The sequence below is a fragment of the Cebus imitator genome, unplaced genomic scaffold (assembly GCF_001604975.1).
Source record: "Cebus imitator isolate Cc_AM_T3 unplaced genomic scaffold, Cebus_imitator-1.0 Scaffold28, whole genome shotgun sequence".
NCBI classification, from domain to species: Eukaryota; Metazoa; Chordata; class Mammalia; order Primates; family Cebidae; genus Cebus; species Cebus imitator.
In genome coordinates, this window is record NW_016107343.1 from 10,147,675 (window position 1) to 10,157,360 (window position 9,686).

At 41.4% G+C, this 9,686-nt stretch overlaps 1 long non-coding RNA gene and 1 other non-coding gene across 2 annotated transcripts; both read left to right on the plus strand.

Annotated features, from left to right (window-relative positions):
- Positions 1–2,296: 2,296 nt before the first annotated feature.
- On the plus strand, positions 2,297–3,086 carry LOC108300681. The gene is made up of 2 exons (XR_001823546.2): positions 2,297–2,524; positions 2,833–3,086. It is a non-coding gene; the product is annotated as an uncharacterized LOC108300681 (long non-coding RNA).
- A 6,104-nt stretch (positions 3,087–9,190) lies between these two features.
- Positions 9,191–9,316, plus strand: LOC119470377. The gene has a single exon (XR_005199268.1). It is a non-coding gene; the product is annotated as a U4atac minor spliceosomal RNA (small nuclear RNA).
- Positions 9,317–9,686: the final 370 nt, after the last annotated feature.

The window sequence follows — 9,686 nt, forward strand, 5'->3', positions numbered from 1 at the left end:
TTTTTGAGACAGAGTCTCTCTCTGTAGCCCAGGCTGGAGTGCAGTGGCGTGCTCTCGGCTCACTGCAACTTCTGCCTCCCAGGTTCAAGCGATTCTTCTTTGTCAGCCTCCTAAGTAGCTGGGATTACAGGTGTGTGCCACCACACTCAGTTAATTTTTGTATTTTTAGTAGAGATGGGGTTTCTCCATGTTGGTCAGGATGGTCTCATCTCCTGACCTCAGGTGATCCACCCACCTAGGCCTCCCCAAGTACTAGGATTACAGACATGAATCACCATGCCTGGCCGCTACTTTTTAAATAGTCAGATGGAAGTATAGAACAATCTATTCATGCTATCTCAAAAGATTATAAATTTTTGAGCCACAAAGGAAAGGTTCTCATCCCTATTTCCATCATTGTTGCCATTGTCAGCTGTGTGATCTTGAGCAATTTCCCTGAGTCTCTGTTTCCTTGTCTGTTAAGTTAGGATACTTCACAACTTTCTCAAGAGAGACTCTGGGAGGGAATTAAGACTAATGCTTTCAAGCACTCATTGTATAAAGGGAATCAATTTCTCTTCTGTCATATAGGATGGTACTAGTTATGCACCATCCTTGGGGTAATTGAGAAAACAACTACATGAGGATTCAAAAGGATAATAAATAGCATTTATTGTGGGTGTAAAATAGCATTTACCATAGGTGTGATAAATAGTATTTATTATAGGTGTTATTTATTATAGGCATTATTTATTATAGGCATAGTAAGTAACATCTTGTATGGCACATGGAAGGTACTCAGTAATACTAATCTTTTTTCTTTTCTACAGTAGGTCAGAAATTGGGCTGAGGTTTTCATTGAAGATGATAGCAGTGCCCTTCCACAATGTGACTCTCAAGGCCAGCTTCCTGGCACCCATCTGTCCAGAATGACAATTTTTCCTATAAGGAGGCACTTTTGAAGAAGGAAAGGAGAGGGATGTTGATGGGCATTCTGTCAGGCATTCCATCAACTAAGAAATGAATGGGGATCATGCTGGCGGCTGTAACGGATCTGGCAGCCCCATAGTCACTCCTTCTCCCCTGTATTTATCTGTTTACCATTTCTTGACTGAAAGCTCCTTGAAGGCAGGTGGTAAGGACCAGTCTTTAATTGTACCTTTCTTTCTGTAGTGACCAGCAAATAATAATATCTGTGAGGAATTACTGACTTCACGGTATCCAAGGAAAGCCAGAAGGTATGAAACCGGGACTGTGGAGCAACCTCTTGCTTTTCATGGAACTTTCAGCCTATGAGGCATTTCAGGGAAAAGAAGTTCTTCCCGGAACCCAGGAAGCTGAGTTCCTCACTTCTCTGAGCTCGGTGCATCTATCTCATGTCTAAGTTTCCTTCGACAAGTGCAGGAGAGGGTGACAGGAAGCCTGCATAATCACCCCTGCCAGCTCACACGCAGGCTGTCTATGACCTCCAGAAGGGACGAGACACCTTTCTACCATTTCACAAGCCTCTGGGCAGGAAGTTCTCTAATCTCAGGTTCCCACGTGACTCAGACAGTCCATTTTTCTATTCTCACATCTCATCTGGTCGAGCTTGACTAAAAATATCATGCGAACCACCCAAGTAAACCCCTGCCTTTGTCTCTTCAAATGGTGTCGATGATATGTCAATGTACACACACACCAAACTGATATAGTATCGCTAGCAGTGTCTCTTTAAAGAGGAGGTCTTTTAGAAGGCAGAACACTCTACAATAAGAACCTTTTGCTGTGCAAGGTTCAGAGCTGTTGCTGTGGCAACTCCCACAACCTCGCTGAGTATCCAAATAAATAGTTTGTTCTTTTTTTTTTTTTCTCCCTAAGTAAGAGGGGGGAGGGGAACGATCGATGAGACTTGCTATCGGCATCCATTTGGAGTTGTGGAGTCAGTGCAAAAACTGAGGTTTCCTAAAACGACAAAGAAATAAAGGCTTTGGAAAAAGCCCACACCCCTCAAAGGCTGCAGATGGAAAATGGAAGGGAACTGTGTGCGGGAACCTTAGCAGGCGCCGTGGCTTTGAAAAGAAGCTCCCAGCAGCAAACACCCAGGCAGAAAGAAAGAAAGCTGCGGGGTTCCGACCCCACATTCCGGCGGAGAGCTCGGGCCTCTCTGCGGGGGGACGCCCAGCCTCCCCCGGCCTGCCCCCCACCCCCACTCTCCCTCCTCCGCTCCCCGCACCGCCGCGTCTAACCAACCCGGGATCTCGGGTTAAACAAAGAGAGTGGTATGCCTTAAAAAAAAAAAAAAAATCTTTTCGTGTAATAGGTGATACGTGGAAAATTAATTACAGGAAATAGCACAGCGAAAAGCAGCAGCATTCGTCTTTAAATGGATATGGTTCCCCCCTTCTCCGCCCCCCTACCGGCTCTTCCTCTGCCCTGCGCAGACAGCCACCGCCCCTACCCTCCCCCTAAACTCTTTTATTATCAGTTGAATCACGTCTCGTGCCAAGCAAAAGGTCATTTCAGGTCATCTTGGAGATGAAAGGACGGGGTAACGTATGTAAAGGTGCGAAGATTGGCAAGCCAAAAAATACCTATATACATATACATATAGAGACCGAGAGAGAGAGAGGTGGGCCGGCGGAGGGGGGGCGGGGGGGGTCGCGGTAGTGGGGATGTGAGAAGCGCCAGCATTCTAACAAGAACAGAGTGATGCCAGAAAGACACAGGAAATGTTTCAAAGCATGACAAGCACTACCCCATCTGTAGCTAATTCCTTATAAAAATAAGAACGTGGTTTATAATTGTGAGCTGCCTGGAGGGTAAAGTTTCTAATTGTTCTCATCCAGGATCTCATTTTTGACCGTTTATCAGAGAGCCAGAGATGCCGCCCATTGCGAAAGTGCATATTCTGGCAACGTGCTGCATCTGCGGGACTTTGGGAAACCGGCTCTGCTGGGGCAGAGAGGCGGGACTCATCAGAGCCTCCAACAGAAGGGGTTGGGGGCAGAGGGCTGGCTGGTCCAGTCACCCTCTTGAGGGGGATTTAGAACCACCAGGGTACGTGCGCAGTCTATTTAGGGTGTTTCAGTAGCAAGCACAGACCTCTTTGTTTGGAGATAAGAAAAAAAACAAAACCTCGCATACAGTTGTTGTTATTGTTTTCCCTACACTGTTTCCTGGGTAGGGATGGCATGGTTTTTTCTTTCTCTACTAAGAGATGCCACTATCTCCTTTGAGTTTGTAATTCAATGCCATTTCAATAAAGACAATTGGCTTTCGCTCTCTCTGAATTCTTGCCAAGTGCATTTTCCCCTTTCTTTTCCTTCCCACTGCTGTATTTGAATGTCCTGTATTTGCCTCACCAATTTTTTTTTCTAAGAAATAAGGTCTTCCCCCTCTCCCCTCCGCCCAGCCCCGCAATAACGCAAATGCTAAGAGCAATCTATCAGGTGAGTGGGAGATTTGGGTAATAAATCGTTTGCTCCCAGACACCAAAAGTTTCTTACATGGAAACTCCCACTACGGCCTCCGCTGCCATGGGCTCCGCTCAACTCCCTCTGGGCTCCGCTCCACTCCCTCTTCTTACTAGTCAGACTCCATCTACCAGCCCCCATTCTTTCCACACCCACAGAATTTCAAACAGGGAGGCTTCTGAGGCAGCCAGTTAAAGGTAAGCTGTTTATTGACAGGTTCTGTAATAGTAAAGCCAATGAGATTTGATGAGATTCATCTGTTACCCCACCCGTCCTGGGAAATAGCTTTTTACAATGGTTATCATCTCAATATGTTGCACCTGCTAGAGAAACTGGCCTTCATATATGCCTGTTTCCCAACTCACATCATTATAAAGTCATACTCACTGAAGTTTTACTAGCTCCCTCATTACTAGTCATGTGTTTCTAAAGAAATACAAGTCATTTTTGTAACTATTGTAGTTGCTAACAGCAGAACCCTCAACAACCTGGCTATTTGAAGCGAATAGACTCGGTTCTTAACAAAATGGCATTAGTATATTTGGGGTGTAGAGAGGTGATCATTGTGCAGAATGAAGGGAGGAAGAAATAGTAGTCCACAGGGTGGGGCAAGATACCTTGATTTAGCCAAAGTCAGCAGCTGCCTGATTAATAATTGAAGTGCTGCTAATAAGTGGATGAGGATTGGCTGATGCTTACGTCAATCAAAAAAATGTGGCACCCCCCCTCCCCAAGTAACCAATGAGGCTTTTCAGGCATTGGTCCTTTTCCATTGGTTACATGCACCCTGATGAAAAACCCCAAGGCAAAGCTGATGATGTCAGCTGGGGCATGCAACTGTCACAGAGAGAACATGGCAAGTCTCCTCTCTTTGTCATTTCTGTTGAACAGTATTGTGTTACACATATGAGCAAACCCATAATATTCCATGTTCATATCTTCCCAGATCACCTAAAAGTTCCGACAGACTTAAAATACAATCAGGTATTTCCCATGCCTTACTGAGAAGGAAGAAAGAAAGGGATCTAGTATTGATTAATCACTATATATCAGGTGATAGTCATTTTAAATCACTATCACTCAGTCCCCACGTCAACTCTGTGGATAGTATAATTACTTCATTCCTGATGAGGAAACTGACAAGGTGAGTTGAGTAACTTAGAGATCACTACACATCTAACAAGGGAAGGGGAAAAAAGCTCATATTAGTGAGGACGCCTTGTTTCAGTGACTATGCTTAGCTTATTACACATTTACTTTCAAATAACCCTATGCTATGCATAATATTGTCTCCATATTATAGATGAAAGTGAGACTCAAGAAACTTAAATAACTTGTTCAAAATCACAAAGCTAGTAAATTCAGGAGCTGGAATTCAGACTCACCCCAGTGTGACGCCCAAAGACCATGCTGTTTCCCTGCAACTGTTGCCTCAAATATTAGCCTGGGATAGAAGAATGAAAGGTTAGTTCTCAGCCTTATTCCCAATAGGATAGCACATGATATGTCCTCAATCCCTCTAAGCTTACTTCAGAAAAATTTACCTTGGCATGTACATAAAGACTGTCCATGATCAGGCATAATGACAGAGTCCCATATGTCTAAAGGAAAGCATTTCAGACAGTTTCATGGAGGATCACAAATAATAAGCCTCTAGGTCTGATCTTAAACTCAGACCTCATGAGTGATGTTGGCTCGCTTAATGTTTCAAAGGCTGCAAAAGTGAAAGACAGGAAATCCCCAGAGCTTATTCTCATTCTAGCTTTTTACTATAAACGCTAAGGTTATTTCTGAATGTAATCACCAAGTCCATCATTTTCAACTGATTTGGCCTAAATTTTAATGAGTGACATTTCTTTACTCAATATATATTAATTGAGTGCTTACTAGGCACCAGGCAATGTGTTCTATATTAACCATACACAAGTGTTTGTGCAATTGACTGGATAACGTTGTCATTCCTTGTTTGGGGAACATCAGAGGAGAAGAAAAAGAAGGGAGAGAGGGAGGATGGAATGAGGTGGGCGGATTTGGCAGACTAAACTGAGTTTGAGGTGCCTGCAGAAGCACCTGCTGGTGTTTCCTGATAAGTAATTAGAATTATGGGTCTGGCTTTCCGGAGACAGCTCTGGACTAAAAATACTCAGGATGGACTCACATACGGCAGATGGTAACTCAAGTCATGGTAACTGAGATCATCCAGGGAAACAGGGCAAAATGGGAAAAGAACAGGACTTAGAATAGCAGAGACCAGAAGAACCTGATCTTTAAAGGATATTTAAGATCAAGTACGTTCTCCAATTTTGTTTGTGGCAAAGTAGGCCACCCTTTTCATTAATTCGCTAATTCATCTAACCAGCCCTTACCGATAACCTCCTATATATTAAGTGCTCATAATGCAAGCATGAGTAACATACATTTCCTTGCCTTGAGGGGATATAATAGAGGAAAATTCAAATATATTTATATATAAAGAGCTGTCTATATTCTTTCTGAAAGAAAGAAAAAGAGATTGGTGAGATAGGCTCATAATATAAATGATTCATTTTATTTTATTTTTATTTTGAGATCGAGTTTCACTCTTGTCGCCCAGGCTGGAGTGCAATGGTGCTATCTTGGCTCACTACAACCTCTGCCTCCAGGTTCAAACAATTTTCCTGCCTCAGCCTCCTGAGTAACTGTGACTACACACACCTGCCACCACATCCAGATTAATTTTTGTATTTTTAGTAGAGACGAGGTTTCGCCATGTTGGTCAGGCTGGTCTGAAACTCCTGACCTCAGGTGATCTGCCTGCCTCAGCCTCCCAAAGTGCTGGGATTACAGGCATAAGCCACCATGCCCAGCCAATTTTTTAAATTTTTTTTTACTTCCATAGGTTATTGGGGAACAGGTGGTGTTTGGTTACATGACTAAGTTCTTTGGTGGTGATTTGTGAGATTTTGGTGCACTCATCACCCGAGCAGTGCATACTGCACCCAGTTTGCCCAATTTGTAATCTTTTATCCCTCGCTCCCTTTCTACCCTTTCCCCTTGAGTCCCCAAAGGCCATTGTGTCATTCTTATGCCTTTGCATCTTCATAGCTTAGCTACCACTTATGAATGAGAATATACGATGTTTGTTTTTCCATTCCTGAGTTACTTCACTAAGAATAATAGTCTCCAATGTCATCCAGGTTGCTGATAATTCCATTAATTCATTTCTTTTATGGCTAAGTAGTATTCCATTATATATATACACATATATATATGTATATATATATATATATATAATGGAACATATATATGTTTATCCACTCATTAATTGATGAGCATTTGAGTTGATCCCACATTTTTGCAATTGTGAATTATGCTGCTATAAACATGAGGATGCAAGTATCTTTTTCGTATAATGACTTATTTTCCTTTGGGTATACACCCAGTAGTGGGATTGCTGGATCAAATGGTAGTACTACTTTTAGATCTTTAAGAAATCTCGGGCCGGGCGCGGTGGCTCAAGCCTGTAATCCCAGCACTTTGGGAGGCCGAGGCGGGTGGATCACGAGGTCAAGAGATCGAGACCATCCTGGTCAACATGGTGAAACCCTGTCTCTACTAAAAATACAAAAATTCAGCTGGGCATGGTGGCGTGTGCCTGTAATCCCAGCTACTCAGGAGGCTGAGGCAGGAGAATTGCCTGAACCCAGGAGGCCGAGGTTGCGGTGAGCCGAGATCGTGCCATTGCACTCCAGCCTGGGTAACGAGAGCGAAACTCCGTCTCAAAAAAAAAAAAAAAAAAAAAAAAAAAAAAACTCCGTCTCAAAAAAAAAAAAAAAAAAAAAAAAGAAATCTCCACACTGTTTTCCATAGTGGTTGAACTAGTTTACATTCCCTCCAGCAGTGTAGAAGTGTTTCCTGTTTGCCACATCCCTGCCAACATCTATTATTTTTTTATTTTTTTATTATGGCCATTCTTGCAGGAATAAAGCAGCATCACATTGTGGTTTTGGTTTGCATTTCCCTGATCATTAGCGATATTGATATGTCACTAACATATGTGTATAGGCCATTTATATATATATATATGTGTGTGTGTGTGTGTGTGTGTGTGTGTGTGTATATATGTGTGTGTGTGTATATATATATATATCTTCTTTTGAGAATTGTCTATTCACGTCCTTAGCCTACTTTTTGATGGGATTGTTTATTTCTTGCTAATTTGTTTGAGTTTGTTGTAGATTCTGGATATTAGTTCTTTGTCAGACGTATAGATTGGGGAAATTTTCTCCCAGTCTGTGGGTTTACTGTTTACTCTGCTGACTGTTCCATTTGCTGTGCAAAAGCTCTTTAGTTTAATTAAGTCCCAGGTATTTATTTTTATTGCATTTGCTTTTGGGTTCTTATTCATGAAATCCTTGGCTAAGCCAATGTCTAGAAGGGGTTTTCTGATGTTATCTTCCAGAATTTTTATAGTTTCAGGTCTTAGATTTAAGTCCTTGATCTATCTTATGTTGATTTTTATATAAGGTGAGAGATGAGGATCCAGTTTCATTCTCCTACATGTGGCTTGCCAATTATCCCAGCACTATTTGTTGAATGGGGCATCCTTTCCCTACCTTTTGTTTTTATTTGCTTTGTTGAAAATCAGTTGGCTGTAAGTATTTGGGTCTATTTCTGGGTTCTCTATTCTGTTCCATTGGTCTATATACCTATTTTTATGCCAGAACCGTGCTGTTTTGGTGATTATGGCCTTATAGTGTAGTTTAAGATTAGGTAATGTGATGCCTCCAGATTTGTTTTTTCACTTAGTCTTGCTTCAACTACGTAGGCTCTTTTTTCGTTCTATATGAACTTTAGAATTGTTTTTTCTAGTTCTGTGAAGAATGACAGTGGTTTTTGATGGTAATTGCCTTGAATTTGTAGACTACTTTTGGCAGTAGGGCTGACAATGAAATTTAAATTGGACCTTGGGAAATGAATAGGGTGGAAAATAAAAGAAATCTGACTTCTGTATCTTTTATACAATGTATATACTTTATAAATACTAACAATGGGATAGACTAAAAACATGCCAAGAAAAAACAGAATATAGGTGCCAGGCGCAGTGGCTCATGCCTGTAATCCCAGCACTTTGGGAAGCTGAGGCAGGTGGATCACAGGGTAAGGAGTTTGAGAGCAGCCTGGCCAGTGTGATGAAACCCCGTTTCTACTAAAAAAAAAATTAGCCACATGGTGGCGCGCACCTGTAGACCCAACTACTGGGGAGGGTGAGGCAGGAGAATCGCTTGAACCCAGGAGATGAAAGTTGCAGTGAGCCGAGATCGCGCCACTGCACTCCAGTTTGGGCGACAGAGCAAGACTCCGTCTAATGGAACGGGAAGGGAAGGGGAGGGGAGGGGAGGAGAAGTCGGGGGAAGGAGAGGGGAAGGGAGGGGGAGAAAATTATTTTTCTTTTCCAGTTTTGGAAAAGAAAGGAACCTGACTTCCAGACTTACTACAAAACTACAGTAATCAGTCAGTATCGCAAAGTATTGGCATAAGCGTAGACATAGCAATCCATGGGAACAGTAATAGGCCTACACATATACGGTCAATTGATTTGCACTGAGGGAACCAAGTTATTTCAATGGGGATAGGATAGCGTTTTAAAGCGAAAAGCCACTAAAACAATTGACATCCACATACAAAAAAAAAAAAAAAAAAAAAAAAAACTTTAACCTTTACCTTGCACTCTACACTAAGGATTATAGCCATAAATTTAAAGATTTATAGAGCTAACCATTCTTTCCTTGGGGTTGTGCTACTGTCCAATGAGTGTGTAGTGAGGGCACTACTGCTAATGCCTTCACAACACACCCACATCAACTAGAACTTTGCTTTACTTTGGTGTAATTTTTGGAAAAATGAAAACCCAATTTTCCATGACAATAAAAAATAAATAAATAAAATTTAAAAAATGATTTCTAGATCTAAAACTATAAAACGACTAAAGTAAAACATAAGATAAAATCTTCATAATCTTGAGTTAAGCAAAGATTTTTTATATAGGACAAAAAATTGTGAACTATACAAGAAAAAACTGATAACTTGAAATTTTTCAAATTCCACTTTTCAAAAGACACTAAGAAAATTAGTAGACAAGCTACATACTGGGAGAAAATATTGGCAAAATTTATATCTGATAAATAACATATTTAGAATATATAAAGAATTCTCAAAATTCAATAAGACAATCCATTAGTAAAAAGTGCAAAATATTTGAATATACATCTC